The following is a 17,042-nucleotide window of genomic DNA, read 5'->3' as shown; positions in this document are numbered from 1 at the left end:
CGCCCACTGCCTTGCTAAAAGGAACCTAATGGATCGTACACGGTGTAAGGTAGAGATTGAAGAAACAACGGAGATGAGTAAGGATAATTAAATGGTTTAATTATTTATGGTTATGATTAATTAATATGTTAATTAATCAAACGAATAAGTTCATTTTAGACATCGGGTTAGTTTTAGGCCTCAAGGCCCAATGAGCTTCGAATGTCAAGTCCAATGACTCAAGTTGTATGACAACTTGAAAACACAAAGGGCATGAGAGCCAATGAACCCACATGTCCAGCCATAGAGAGTGTGAGGGAGAATTGGTTTTAATTTCAATTATGCCACTCAATGTAAGTGGCTATAGAAAGGAAATTATAACCCATTCTCTCATAAGGGGTTTCTAGAGAGAAAAGAGAAAAACACAAATAGCTCTCTCTTCTCTTAGGAGACCGGTCACCCTAGAAAGAATGGACTAGCATCCATCTCTTCCTAAGTCACTTATCTCTTCCTCAATGCTCTCCTTGGTGTGGAAACTTAGAGGTTCCCTTTCTTGGGAACTTGGAGAATCCATTCCTACATCCATATCCAAGAAGTCATGAAGCCAAGAAGCAAAGTTCCTCCATCCACATCCATGGAGCCAAGGAACAAGGAGACTAAGGAAAGAAGGCCCTCATATGGGTGAATATCCTTTGGTAAGCAAAAAGGTGCTTCAAAGGTATAAAAGTTTCTCAACTCTTTTATTTAAGATTTGAGTTGAGTTTTGGTTCACTACAACTACTAGGCCTTGAATTTCATGGGTTAGTTTTGTTTTTGAGTACATACAAGCATGATTTCGCCTTTAATTGTTAATTGCATGCATAGATGTTGCTCAAATGAACTTATTTTCACAAATTATTCCTTCATTCTCATCTTTACTTAACAGAGTTTTTCAATTTTTGAAGAACGCATGACATTTAAGGCCTTACTCTCGAGCAGATCAGGTTAATTTTGTTTCTGTTTTCATTAAAATCTAATGTTAAATTGTGGTATAATTCTTTGGAACCAGGATCAATTCAATCATGAGAGCAGTTGACAATAAAATTCTTGAAAAAGTTATTTCCTGCCCGAAAGACCAAGCAACTAAAAAGGGAGATTGAACAACATGTAGTTGATATTTTTGAAACTCTTTGGAAGGTAGAAATTAACATTCCTTTACTTGATGCAATTAGACAGATTCCATCTTAGACTAAGTTTTTAAAAGATCGTTGTACTCAAAAAAGAAAGTTTTAGGAACATGAGAATGTTGCATTAACTGAAGAAGTAAGTGCGGTTTTGTTGATAGGTTACTACCTAAACTAAAGGATCCATGGAGTTTCACTATTATTGGAAATTATTATTTCGATAAATCTTTGTGTGATTTGGGTGCAAGTATTTATCTAATGCCTTTCTTCATTTAAAAAAAAAAAAAGGTTTGGGGGATTTAAAACTAACATCGGTTTCTTTACAACTTGCAGATCGATCAATCAAATAGTCGAGATGAATTATTGAAGATGTTTTAATACGAGTTGACAAATTAATCCTCCATGCTGATTTCTTGATTTTAGATATGGAGGAAGATATGGAAGTTCCAATCATACTGGGTCGTCCATTCCTGACCATTGCATGTATATTGATTGACGTTGAGAAATGCACTCTTACTATGCATGTTGGCGATGAGGCAACGAAATTTAAAGTATTTGGAGCAGGTCAACATCTGCAAAAGATTAGTACATGTAACATGATTGATTCTGTTTATGAAGATTCATTGCTTCCTCTAATTGAATCTTTCAAAAGGCCTTCTAGCAACAATCGGTTGACTAATGAAAGAAAATTGAGTTCAACTGTCAAAGATGAAGGGTGGGGGAACCAGAAATTCGTGAACAAGAATAAATTTGATGTGTTCCCCCATTTTAATGATCCGCCGCCTTTAACTTAATCTGAAGATAGAGAGCTTGCTAGTTTTATTCTTATGGAGATTAAAGATTGCATCTATCCAGCTAAGTTTCTCTACATTCTCTTTTACTTACTTTTGTTTTCATTAATTTGTTTTGTTAGGTTGTTAAATTGTTCTTTTCCCCATTATATTTTAGTTTCAAGTTTGGGGGAAGGTAAAACATTTCAAATTTGGTTTTCATGTTTTCGTTTTATTTAGTGTAAAAAAAAAAAAGAAAAAAAAAATCAGAAAAATAGGAAAAAAAAGAAACAAAAATAAATGTTTTGCCACTCATTTGGAACGACTATAAATATAAAAGCAATTTTATAGCTTCATCCCTCATTAAGGTTTTCTTTTAGGAAAGACAAGAGAACTTTTGCTCTGTGTTTCTCTCTAGGACTTTTGCCCTAAGGGAGGGACTATCTAGCAATCTCTTCCTCCCTTAGTCACTCATCTTCTTCCTACACTCATCTTTGGTATCGGAACTTAGAGGCTCTTAATTTTTGGGTGCTTTTTGAGAATCCATTCCTCCAATCCAAATCCAAGAATATATGGAGCCAAGAAGTAAAGTTCTTCCATCCACATCCATGGTGCCAAAGAGTAAAGAGACAAAGGATAGGAGGCCCTCACATGGGTGAATATTCTTTGCTAAGTAAAGAGGTACTTCAAAGGTATAAAATTTGGAGCTAAAATGTGGTGTTTTTTGTTTAGGAAAATTTAGTCAAATCCATAGGGTGGATTTTGGGGTTCATGTTTGTCTTGTTAAAAGAGTTCTAAAGTGACATTAGGAATCCCTAAGTACCCTAGTATGTTATTATGTTATTTCCCTTAAGTTTGAGAGGTTTTGGGGTGTCTTTGGGTGGAAAATGTTCATGGAGCTCTTATGGATTTTCATGGATGTTCTTCAATGTTCTTGTTGTGTTCTTAATGTTCATAACAAGAACATAAAGATTTGGGTGTTTGATTTAAATATGGTTTTTTTAATTTTATTTAAAATTTGTTTGTAATAGTTGATGTGAGATGATTCACATCACTATTCAATCACCACCTTACTTATCACTTTTTTCAATCAACTCAAAAAGTTTTTGACACCACTCTTACTCTTTAAAACCAGCCAACCCTGTAGTGGGGATAATTTTGGAGTTGTTATGTAATTACATAAAGTTTTGATACTTTTGTGGTATTTGCACTTTGACCCAAAAGTTTACGTTTTTACGTAAAGACCCAAAATCATTAAAGGACAAATTGTTTTGCTCATTTAATGAAGTTTTTGTAATTTTTGGGTTCTAGTTGTAATCATATGAAATAGTGGATTTCTGTATTTTTACAAAGTGACCTAAAAAATTTGTGTTTTGCATTATAGCCCAAAAGTTGAGGTTTTTGCGTTTTGGCCCAAGTTAGGATGCGAACATAATAGTTTTCTCTTTAAATGAGAGTTGAATTTTCATTTCATTTAGCTTTATTTAAATCAATTATATGGATACAACAACCAAATGACATTGTTGCATTCTAGCTTAATTAGTTAAAAGTGTTTTATTAATTAAGAAAGGGTGATTATGAACCTAAACCTACGAAAGTTGAGCTATGTGATAGGTTGTCTCTCAAATTTGTTTGAACCATGGGAATGTGTAGATTATATATTGGTTGTAATTTGAATTGATCAAATGTCGTAAAAAAGCATAACCTCTTCTTTAGTTTAGAAGTAATCCTCCTATGTTTTATTTGATATGCATGAAATTGGAGTAGTTGGGTCCAACGCCCAATAGGGAAACACGCCTGAATATGATTAAACCTGTAACTAAAATCAATCACGATCCCTAGACTGAGAACCAACATTAGGCTCGTGTTGGATCAAATTGAAGGTTTATAGTCATCGTAAGACCCTAAGGCAACTATATAGTCCATCAATGAATCCAAAGCTTATGTTAGTAGTACCATATACTCTTACTTTAAAAACATTTTACATGAATAGTCGGAGTATCATGTACTACTAAAATCAATTACTTGGGCTAATAGTTGTAATAGGACTAAATTGTTTTAATGTGATTAAAATGCATGCTTATATGTGATGAGACCTAAACCCTCAATCAAATTGTTATTAAGTTGACAAGTATGAGAGTACTTTGAACACTTTTTCATGCCCTTCCTGTTGCGAGTTATATATTAGTTAAAGTGTAAATAGTTGTTTATTGTCCCACATTGGTGAAGTACATATGTATTACCAATTGTAACTCCTGTGTGCTTTTTGTGCCCACATTTTTTGTGATTTCCTTCGTGAAAAAAAAAAGTGAATAGTGTCACGCTACAGTACAGTGCGTGAACAGTGGTCTGCTTGTGAACAGTGGTCCTCTACAGTGCCGTAAACAGTGATCGCTACAGTGCGTGAACAGTCTCTGCTACAGTGTTCTGGTAAATTGTTTTCATTTCGCTACGTATCTTTTGTGCCTTTATTAGTCATGATTTTGTTCAATGGCTCAATATAATCATAGTGTTGTTATGCATCTTGGTGGAACAAATAAATGGATAATTGATGCTGGGGCCACTGATTGAAGGAAAATTTTGTGAAAACATGTTCATTTAAGCAACATCATATAGCATGCAATTAACAATTAAAGGCGGAATCATGCTAGCATGCACTTAAAAACAAAACATTAACCAAGAAATTCAAAGCCTAGTAGATTGGTGAACCAAGAATCAACTCAAAACATAGTGAGTTGAAATTTATACCTTTGTAGATTCCTCTTTGCATAAGCAAAGGCTAATCACCCAAAGAGAGGGCCTTCATTCCTTGCATCTTAAATATATGGATTTGGATGGAAGAATAGGTTTCTCCAAGTTCCCAAAATTGAGAACCTCTAAGTCTCTTCACCAAGGAGAGATTGGAGAAGAAATGAGTGACCTTGGAGTAGTAGGATTGCTAGATGTACCCCCCAAGGTGGCCGGCCTCTTTAGAGAGAAATGGAGAGACATGTTCTCTCCAATTTTCCCCAAAACAAAACCCTAATGAATTTTAGGCTATAAAGTCATATTTATACCTTTATTCATTTGAGTGGCAAACTTGTAAATAAGTCCAAGTTCACTACCCTTAGCATCATGGCCGGCCCTAGGGTATTTTGTGCTAATTAGGCCTTTGTGAATCATTATTCATTAAGTTGTCATACAACTTAAGTCAATGGACTTGACGTTCGAAGCCCATTGGGCCTTAAGGTCCAAAACTATCCCCGAGGTCTGTAACGAACTTATTCGTTTGATTAATTAACATATTAATTAATCCTTGCCATAAATAAATGATTAAACCATTTAATCATTCTTACTCATCTCCGTTTAATCTCCAATCTCCACCTCTTATGGTGTGCGATCCATTAGGTTCCTTTTAGCGAGGCAGTGGGCGATTAAAACCATTTTTACATCGATTGTGAATTTGAAACTTACTTTCAATTCTCCCTTTAGTGATTACACACGTTTAGGGCTTCCACAAACCATGAGTGACACCTAGCAGCATATCATGGTTACCCAAGCTAATCAGAAGAGGTCAGAGAACCTATTCAGTTTGGGATTACAAATGCAATACGGTCTTTCTCTAATCTAATACTCTTGACCACATTGTTTGGTTTGATAGTTTATATGTTCATGTCTACTATCCAATGTGATTCGTGTGCTTATATGATTTCCTTGAATGTGATTTAGAACGACTTTTCTAAATCTCATTCATACTCTGGCCAGAGATTCTAAATCATATCATAGAGTATTCTCCCTCAAACAGTTTGAAGGTTAGAGATCCCTTGTTGCGCATTCACTTGCCTCCATGGCTAAGTGGCTTAACCCCAACGATGCCGTGGACACCCTCCTGATGGAGTGACTTTGACATAATCAAAGATTAAGGACTTAACCACAAGACAACGATGATGCCTCAGGTCAAAGGACTACTTTGCATTATCCCAACCATGAGTTCTCATGTGACATGAGTATGAGAACTCTTCGTCGATCACGTTCAGTGAACTCATTCTCTATTGAGCACCTACGTACTTGTCTTGATGTCACACACACCAATGACTCGAGACTAGTCACTCTCCCTAAGAGAAGACATAGCACGTACCGATCTTGATGGACTGTCAATGCCCAATTGGCAATCCTATGATCAGGAACATTTAGGATGTGTCTACGAAAGAATGGTCTCATGAATCTAACTTCATTAGATTACATTCTCCCAATCACATATTCCTTGGACTTTATCGTTTAAGCATATAACATTTATATGAGACGGCTCAAACAATAATCTTTGCCCTTTATATTAAACTAGATTAGTTTAACATGTGAAATGTCCGTAAAGTATCATCATATGATTGGCTTTAGGGCACATTTCCAACAATCTCCCACTTGCACTATAGCCAATCAGCTTAGTCATCAGTGATGATACCTCTTTTGTAGTCATTTCATAAATGGCTGAATAGTAGGCCTAGACAATGGATATCTATATGTTATCCATAGAAGCAACCTTGAGAATAACGACGTCACCATTATACATGATTCTCAATCATGTGGTTCAGTCTCTCATTTGAGTTCGGATCTTGATGAGACCTTGATTCCCTGGCTTGAGCTATCGCCCCATTAGTGTCATACACTTTCTGGTTGGAACCGAATAGAGAGTTCATAAATGAACTTTCCCATCCAAACAACATTGTTGTAAACTTCTTTATGGCAATATATTTTGCATTCATAATGGAACACACTAAAGTCATTACTTTAATGTTTCCATCCAAATATCTCTTTAGTCATAATAAAGAGATATCCGTTTATCTCTTCATTCATAATGAAGAAACATCCAATGATGGATTAGATTCATAATCTAATACATTTACGCTTCCATTACGTTACTCTAATTCTTCCTCATTCTTTGAGGAATCTATCCTTTAGTATTTCTTAAATACTTAAGGACTCACTTGACAGTTGCCATGGTTCTGATCCTGGGCTTGCACTGATATCGTCTTGTACCGTTCTAGGTACAACTCATATCAATGTTTTTCATACAATATGAAATACATAAATCACCTTTATACGTATGCATAAAGGATTTTATTTACGCATTATTTCTTTGGGAGACAAAGGGTACGTTCCCTTTGAGAAAAGCAACTTCCTAGTCTCACTGGAGTTGTCTTTCTGATTAAAGTTTATCATCATATGAGAAACTTCCTAGCATCTTTTGTCTATTATTAGGGATTGATATAATCAATTTATATCTTGAAATCTATCAATATAGATTTCCATCCCATGTATTTAGACTATGTCTCCCATATATATTCTATCGTTATAGAATGTTTAAAGTCATAACTTTAACGAAGAAGTATTCTTTTCATTTCCAAAATTAATATATCATATATATATTCATATATATCTCATATATATTTATATATATATATACAAATTTAGGAATATGATTAACTCCCACTAATCTTTTGTAAACCTAGTATACAAAAGATTCATTTACATCTTTATGAGAAAGCAAATGATTTGACCTTTCTCTCATAAGACGCTTATAGCTCCCACTAGCTTGCTAAGATCCATGATGGATGGATCTCTACAACTTACATGTCTTGTGATTCATAGTTTTAGACATATATTATCAAGACTATCTTAATAATGGTTTCGGAAACCTATATTATGTCCAAACATTGAATCACCATTTAGTTGTAGCTAGCAATCTTCGAATTAATTGAAACTAAGACTACGTCAAAAATGGTTCCTTCAAAGTCAACCATTCTCTTTGATTGTAGTCACCTTAAGCTACCAATTAGCTTATGAAGGTTTCATTATTTCGGGTCAAATGGTACTTTACCATTTCCTTGAGTATATATCGTATATGCACTCAATGTAGTCATAAGGATTTTCATTTTTATTTCTTTCGAATTAAGAGGTGCAACTCTATGACATAGTCATAAAGTTCAAACCATTCAACTGAGACGGTTTATAAATCCTTCTCAACTACCTTGGAGCTTTTGGTATAGGAACTAGGTTGTTATATTTGTTGATTATTATCTTGTCTCTCAAAGAACCATTCTTTGAGTTCTATCCCTCGTTCATTTGCTCTTAGGCAAATCACATTGTAGGATTACAATGAACTACCCAACAAAACAACATTTGTTAGTTGGTATATAGAAGCGATATCCAAAAGTTAATTTAAGGATATCCCACAAGATTGTTATCAAACAAATATTGCTTATTAGCACACAACCCCAAATCTTAACATGTTTTTTTGTCTTTCTTTCCAACTACATCTTATGGAGTCATGAAAATATTGGAAGATCTTCTAATTTACAATCATATTGTTTTAGAAGTATATATCCTATATATGGGTAATAGATAACATCTAACGAACTAAATCTCATTCGAGTTCGTTCTTCTCCTAATGGAGAAATACATTATCTTATGATGCTTATTTCCTTAATATCTTTCAAGGAAACTGTTCTAAAGTGTTACCTTATCTTGGATCAAATCTAAGGAGGTAAATACTTTAGACGTCTTACTCATCAACTTACATTACTTGAATTCTTTGAAACCTTTTGCAAAGTATTCGGACTTATGTTTATTTAAAATAAACTATAGTCCAACCGAGGGTGATCTTCGGTGAATGTCATCCAACATGAGTAGTATTATGTTTGTGGTCAAGTGCCACTAACATCTAAGTGAATTAACCTCAACAACTTTGTGATTCTTTCTTCTTTCCAAAAGAATAAAGATTCGAACATTTCGCCTCTATACAATTTTAACAAGAAGGTATTGGATCTGGATCTAACAATCCAAAGCATCCATTTATTACCAACTCGTAATTTATGTTTTTAGAGGAATCACAACTTAGTTGGGATTAGTCACTACCTTGCAACCTTTTGGGTTTTAAGCATCATTATGTTCTAAACAATTAACACCACCATATTATCTCTACTATAGAGACAATCAATTAGATTACCATAATCCAATCATTGATTAATAAAGAACAATGTTTTGTCAAACAAAACATTTATCCATTTCACATAGTGACGGAATTTAGTTCCTTAAAATTGGAATATAAAGACAATCTATGTTTTTCCAATTTCTTTGGTAGTTCATATGAGGAAGTAAGTACCATCTGCTTTCGCAGAGATCTATATTTGATTCACTTTCCGAATGTGAAGTACTTTCTCTTCTCTCATTAATCTTCTACTTCTTATTAGTCACACTTTTACAACGATTGTAAAACATAGTTACTAATACAGAATCAAGCATTCAAGTAGAAGAACCAACTATTTTGAACTATTCAAGAACAATTTACAACACCTTCGAAAGGTGTGTTCTTGACACTTACAAGACATTTCTTGTAAATACCCTTTCCAATGTCCATCCTTTCATAAAGAAAGTTTGTTCCCTTGGAGTTAATTCTTATCTTCTTCATTTGACTTTCACCTTTGACTACATTAGTCATGGTCCCTAAACTCCCACTATCTCTCTTGAAACTTATTTCAATTGTGTTGTACACATCAAACATTTTGGAGAGCATGTGGTTATTGTTCACTACATAGTTTACAATAAACTTAGTGAACCATTAGGATAGGGGCACTTAGGTGAAGTCCTTGCCTAGTTTCCGTCTCATTAAGTGGTTTATCACTTCAACACTTAATGATTCAAAATCATTATAAGTCCATGTTAATGGACTATTTTTGTCAACCAACCATTATGTTCTAAACATAATTACAAACCTTCAAGAGTTGTACAAGGCAACTCTCATATCTTCATACAACAATTTGTAAGTGAAGAAACATGGCACATAAAGTGTCCATGCCTTTGTGCTTTCTTCTCAAGTTCTTTGTTCATTTAACAAAGAAACAAGCACTAGTGTTTGCATTGACTAAGGGTTGTTCAAAGCAACTATTATTTCTTCATACAACTATTTGCAAGTGAAGAACTAATAACACTAAAAGTGTCCTTGTCATTATGCTAATCTTCGTAAGTTCCTTTGTTCATTTAACAAAGGATTAAGCATTGGATGTTTGTGTTGTCCTCTTCATGATAGACCTTTCTAACATGTTCTTCCAATGATACATTATCATTAGGAAGATTGTGAGGATGAGACTATTTAGGTACATATACAATCCATTTAAGACAATCTTTGGGATTGTGTTACCAAGTCCGGAAACTAAAGCATTCGGCTTTTCTTTGTCAAGTGTTGGATAGCGTTTGCAAATATATTGGTAAACAAATACATAACGAATATAAATTGATTGATTTTAAGCCATTTGATTCGGGTCTTTAAATCAAATAGCACCACCCACTATTTTTGGCAAATTCCATATCCCTCATTGGAATTCGAGAGTTTTGGATGAAACTCCTAGTAGGTTATGGGAGGCTCACTATTACCAAGCCCACCTCAGAAGAACTCCATATTGGCTAGCAACAATAATAATGAGATAGTACGCTTACTCATTTGCAACTAATGCAAGTACCCATCTTATTTGGCCTCTAGAGAATGATGCCTCAGAAGAACTCCATATTGGCACCATTGCACTTAGTTAAGTCATTCCCACCATGCTAGTTCAAGTAGGGGTTCAAGAATGGCCTCAGAAGAACTCCATATTGGCCATACTCGTTGCCTACTTTCACTTCATCATATGTTTATAGGCTTCTCCTGAATGTAAGCACATACTTTGCAACCCCAGAACTGGACGAATACATTGTATGAGTCACAAACGATTGAAGCCTACCACGGTGGAAGGCCACGAAAGAGTGTTCAAAGCACTCTCACGCTTTTCAACTTAATATTGGTTTGGTTGAGGGTTTTAGGTCTCATCACATATAAACATACATTTTAATCTCTATTAAAACAATTTTGGGCCTATTACAACTATTGGTCCATATGATTGTTTTAGTTGTATATAATACTCCCACTATGCTTTTAAAACGGTTTTTAAAGCAAGAGTATATGATACTACTAACATAAACTTTGCATTCATTTAATGGACTATATAGTTGCCTTAGGGCCTTAGGATGACTATGAACCTTTGTTTAGATTCAACACGAGCCTTGTGTTGAATCTCGGTCTAGGGATGGTGATTGATTTTAGTTACGCGTTTAATCACATTAAGGCGTGTTGTCTTAGGGGCGTTGGACCCAACTACTTCATTTTCATGCATATCAAATAAAGCAAGAAAGAAGTACTTCAAAGTAAAGGTGAGCTTATGCTCATTACAACATTTGCATAAAACAAATTACTTTAAAGTAAAGAAGAGCTTAAGCCCTTTTACAACATTTGATCAAATCAAATTACAACCAAAATTAATCTACACGTTCCCATGGTTCAAACAAATTTGAAACGGCCTATCACATAGCTCAATTATATTAGGCTTAGGTTCATAATCACCCTTTAATTAATTAACACTTTAACTAATTAAATTGAATGCAACATTTTCATTTGGTTTTTGTATCCATAAAATTGATTTAAATGGAGCTAAACAAAATGAAAATCCAATTCTCATTTAAAGAGACAAAACAATTTTGTTCTCAACCTAATTTGGGCCATCATGCAATAACCACAACTTATTTGGGCTATAAAGCAATTAACCTAAACTTTTGGGCTATATTGCAAAACTTTTGGGGTCACTTTGTAAAGACACAAAAGTCCACTACTTCATGTAATTACATTAGAACCCAAAATTTAATCAATGCAAAAACTTCATTAAAGGATCAAAACAATTTGTCCTTTAGCGTTTTTGGACCTAAACGTAAAAACGTAAACTTTTGGGCCAAAGTGCAAATACACAAAAGTTTCAAAACTTTATGTAATTGCATAAAAGCCCCAAAAGTACTCCCACTTGAGGGAGGGCCGGTTTTGGAAGAAGAAATGGAGTGATGTGTGTGTTGATTTGTAGTTTGACATAAAGCATGCAAGTGCACAAGTGGTGTGTGTGAAAGGGTTTTAATCCTTTCACACCCACCATTATTTCTATTGTCATTTAAACAAATATCTAAAACATTTAAACATTTGAAAAAACATAAAACATAAACTTTATGAAATAAATCAAAACTTTGAATCAAAACACAAACCTTTTTGTTCTTGGCAAAAATGTCAAGAACAATGAAGAACATTCATGAAAAACCCAAAATTTTTCCATGAACTTTTTTCACCCAAAAACATTCCAAAACCATTCAAACTTTAGGGAAATAACATCTAACCAAACTAGGGTACATAAGGGTTCCAAAAGTCACTTGAAAACACTTTTAACAAGTCAAACAAGAACCCAAAAAATCACCCTATATATTTGGCCGAAAATTCCCAAAAGCATGGCACCAAATTTTAGCTCCAATATTCATGCTCATATGAACTACATCTACAACATTTGAGATGGCAAATTTTCTAATAAAATTTACATTCAAAGAAACAAGAATAAAGCTTGTAACATATTACAACTTTTAAATCACAAACTATGAACTACAAAACCCAAAAGGATTCACCAACTACTAGACCTAGGCTCTGATACCACTTGAAGGAAAATTTTGTGAAAACATGTTCATTTAAGCAACATCATATAGCATGCAATTAACAATTAAAGGCGGAATCATGCTAGCATGCACTTAAAAACAAAACATTAACCAAGAAATTCAAAGCCTAGTAGATTGGTGAACCAAGAATCAACTCAAAACATAGTGAGTTGAAATTTATACCTTTGTAGATTCCTCTTTGCATAAGCAAAGGCTAATCACCCAAAGAGAGGGCCTTCATTCCTTGCATCTTAAATCTATGGATTTGGATGGAAGAATAGGTTTCTCCAAGTTCCCAAAATTGAGAACCTCTAAGTCTCTTCACCAAGGAGAGATTGGAGAAGAAATGAGTGACCTTGGAGTAGTAGGATTGCTAGATGTACCCCCCAAGGTGGCCGGCCTCTTTAGAGAGAAATGGAGAGACATGTTCTCTCCAATTTTCCCCAAAACAAAACCCTAATGAATTTTAGGCTATAAAGTCATATTTATACCTTTATTCATTTGAGTGGCAAACTTGTAAATAAGTCCAAGTTCACTACCTTTAGCATCATGGCCGGCCCTAGGGTATTTTGTGCTAATTAGGCCTTTGTGAATCATTATTCATTAAGTTGTCATACAACTTAAGTCAATGGACTTGACGTTCGAAGCCCATTGGGCCTTAAGGTCCAAAACTATCCCCGAGGTCTGTAACGAACTTATTCGTTTGATTAATTAACATATTAATTAATCCTTGCCATAAATAAATGATTAAACCATTTAATCATTCTTACTCATCTCCGTTTAATCTCCAATCTCCACCTCTTATGGTGTGCGATCCATTAGGTTCCTTTTAGCGAGGCAGTGGGCGATTAAAACCATTTTTACATCGATTGTGAATTTGAAACTTACTTTCAATTCTCCCTTTAGTGATTACACACGTTTAGGGCTTCCACAAACCATGAGTGACACCTAGCAGCATATCATGGTTACCCAAGCTAATCAGAAGAGGTCAGAGAACCTATTCAGTTTGGGATTACAAATGCAATACGGTCTTTCTCTAATCTAATACTCTTGACCACATTGTTTGGTTTGATAGTTTATATGTTCATGTCTACTATCCAATGTGATTCGTGTGCTTATATGATTTCCTTGAATGTGATTTAGAACGACTTTTCTAAATCTCATTCATACTCTGGCTAGAGATTCTAAATCATATCATAGAGTATTCTCCCTCAAACAGTTTGAAGGTTAGAGATCCCTTGTTGCGCATTCACTTGCCTCCATGGCTAAGTGGCTTAACCCCAACGATGCCGTGGACACCCTCCTGATGGAGTGACTTTGACATAATCAAAGATCAAGGACTTAACCACAAGACAACTATGATGCCTCAGGTCAAATGACTACTTTGCATTATCCCAACCATGAGTTCTCATGTGACATGAGTATGAGAACTCTTCGTCGATCACGTTCAGTGAACTCATTCTCTATTGAGCACCTACGTACTTGTCTTGATGTCACACACACCAATGACTCGAGACTAGTCACTCTCCCTAAGAGAAGACATAGCACGTACCGATCTTGATGGACTGTCAATGCCCAATTGGCAATCCTATGATCAGGAACATTTAGGATGTGTCTACGAAAGAATGGTCTCATGAATCTAACTTCATTAGATTACATTCTCCCAATCACATATTCCTTGGACTTTATCGTTTAAGCATATAACATTTATATGAGACGGCTCAAACAATAATCTTTGCCCTTTATATTAAACTAGATTAGTTTAACATGTGAAATGTCTGTAAAGTATCATCATATGATTGGCTTTAGGGCACATTTCCAACACTGATCATGTGACTAGTGACCCTAGAGTGTTTGATGAGTTATGTGACTATATTCGTGATCCGTATATTACTAGTGCAAATGGAGTACATTCCCCTATGAAGGGTGAATGCACTATCTCTCTGACTCTAACTTTATCATTGGTCCGTGCTTTACTTGTTCCTGATGTTAAGTGCAATCTTTTATCGGTAGGAAAACTTCTTGATACCTTATATTGTTCTGCTCACTTCTACCCTACATATTGTTATTTTCAAGATATTCAAACTCATAAGATAATTGGTCTTGGTAAAAGAATAGAGGGTTTGTACATCTTGACTATGGAGGATACTGTTGTTTCTAGTTCAAATAATCATCAAGTTTTAAGTGCTAAAGTGGATGACAGACATCAAATTTGGTTGTTGCATCGATGATTGGGACATCCATCATTCAGTTATATAAAACATATATTTCCTTCTTTGTTTCACACTTGTAGTGATTTAGAGTTCAAGTGTGAAACATGTGTCATGGCTAAGAGTCATCGTGCTTCCTTTTCCGTAAGTGATTCTAAAGCTATTTTGCCATTTGATTTGATACATTCTGATGTGTGGGGTCCGCCGAAAGTTACTTCTAATAGATTCTGTTGGTTTGTTACTTTTATTGATGATTGTACTCGATTAACTTGGGTGTTCTTGATGAAGAATAATAGTGATGTTTCGTTACTTCTTCAAGAATTTTGTACAATGGTGTCTACTCAGTTTCAGACCAAAGTTAAGGTTTTTAGGTCTGATAACGAAGGAGAATATGTGAATCACACTTTGGCATGTTTTTTTCGTGATCATGGTATTATTCACCAGACGACTACTCTGTTTACACCCCAACAAAATGGTGTGTCCGAACGGAAGAATCATCAAATAATAGAGGTTGCTCGCTTCTTGATGTTGGATAAATGTGTTCCTAATCATTTGTGGGGTCATGCTGTTTTGGCTGCTGTGTATTTGATCAATCGTGTTCCAAGTAGGGTTCTTGATTTTCAGAAACCGTTCGATGTGCTACAAAAACATGTTTCTCTTGTTTCTGTATCAAATCTTCCTTCGAAAGTGTTTGGGTGTATTGCGTATGTGCATGTCTACTCTCATCAGTAGAGTAAACTTGATGCATGTGCTCTCCGGTGTGTTTTTATTGGGTATGCTAACAATAAAAAAGGCTATAAGTGTTATCATCCTCCGACTCAAAAAACTTATATTAACATGGATGTCACCTTCCATGAGGAAGTTTCGTATTTTGTGAAGTCCTCTTCTGATTTTCCACTTCAGGGGGAGATGGGGAGTGACGTGCAGATTCAAAGAGATGGTATGAATGATGTGTTACACTCAGAGTTAGGAACAGAACCTATTATGTCGTGTGATACTGATCAGTCGGCTATAGATAGTGATTGGTCACCTGTTATTCCCAGAACTATTTCTATTGAAGACATATCATATGTGCCCAGCGAGTTACCTGTTAGTATATCTGATGAATTACCTTCTGATGATTGGTTGCCTGCTGTTGATATGTCTAACGAGTTGCTTGATGATGGTTCGTCCAGTGATGATTCTTCTAACAGTTTGGTACAAGACGGTGGCATACATGAGGTAAATTCTGACGATTCTTCTACTTATCAGTTGCCTCCATGAGCTAATTGTGGAAAACATAAAGTACAATATGAGCCTGATATGCATGCTAAAGTCAAATATCCTATCAACAATTATGTGTTTACTCATCGTTTGTCCAAACCATATGCATCTTACATATGTCAGTTATCTAGTGTATCAATTCCAACAAAATTGCAAGATGCTTTGTCTGACCCTAAGTGGGTTAATGCCATGAAAGTTAAGATGGAAGCTTTGGAAAAGAATTCTACTTGGGATTTGGTTCCTTTACCAAACGGGGAAGAAAGCCGTTGGATGTAGATGGGTGTTTACTATTAAGCACAAAACAGATGGTTCTATTGATCGGTATAAAGCCAGATTATTTGCTAAGGGTTATACTCAAACCTAGGGGGTGGACTATCAGGAGACCTTTGCTCCTGTTGCTAAACTTAATATTGTGCGTGTTCTTCTGTCCTTAGTAGCAAACTAGGATTGACCTCTGTTGCAGTTTGATGTTAAGAATGCTTTCCTTCATGGTGATCTTAAGGAGGAAGTGTATATGGATCTCCCACCTGGTAATGGAACATCTCCTGGAAAAGGTGTTGTATACAGGTTATGAAAGGCCTTGTATGATTTGAAACAATCTCCTAGAGCGTGGTTTGGGAGGTTTACAAGTTCAATGAAGCAGTTTGGGTATATCCAGAGTCATTCAGATCATACTTTGTTTCTAAATCGACAAAATGGTAAGCTAACTGCATTGATTATTTATGCTGATGACATGATAGTGACTGGTGATGATTAGAAGAAGATACAACGCCTTCAAAAGTACCTAGCTACTGAGTTTGAGTTGAAATAATTGGGTGAATTGAAGTATTTTCTTGGAATCGAGGTTGCACCATCCAAGCATGGTATTTTTTTGTCTTAACGGAAATATGTTCTTGATTTGTTATCTGAAACAGGTATGTTAGATTGCAAACCTGTTGATACTCCGATTGAGCAGAATCATCGTCTGGGCTTATTTCCAGATCAAGTTCCTACTCATAAAGAACGGTATCAGAGGCTTGTGGGGAGATTAATTTATTTGTCTCACACTCGCCCTGACATTGCTTTTGCAGTTAGTGTGGTAAGTCAGTTTATGCACTCACCTAATGAAGCTCATATGGATGCAGTAACTCGTA

The sequence above is a fragment of the Malus sylvestris genome, chromosome 15 (genome assembly GCF_916048215.2).
Source record: "Malus sylvestris chromosome 15, drMalSylv7.2, whole genome shotgun sequence".
Lineage (NCBI taxonomy): Eukaryota > Viridiplantae > Streptophyta > Magnoliopsida > Rosales > Rosaceae > Malus > Malus sylvestris.
This window is presented reverse-complemented; position numbering follows the sequence as displayed.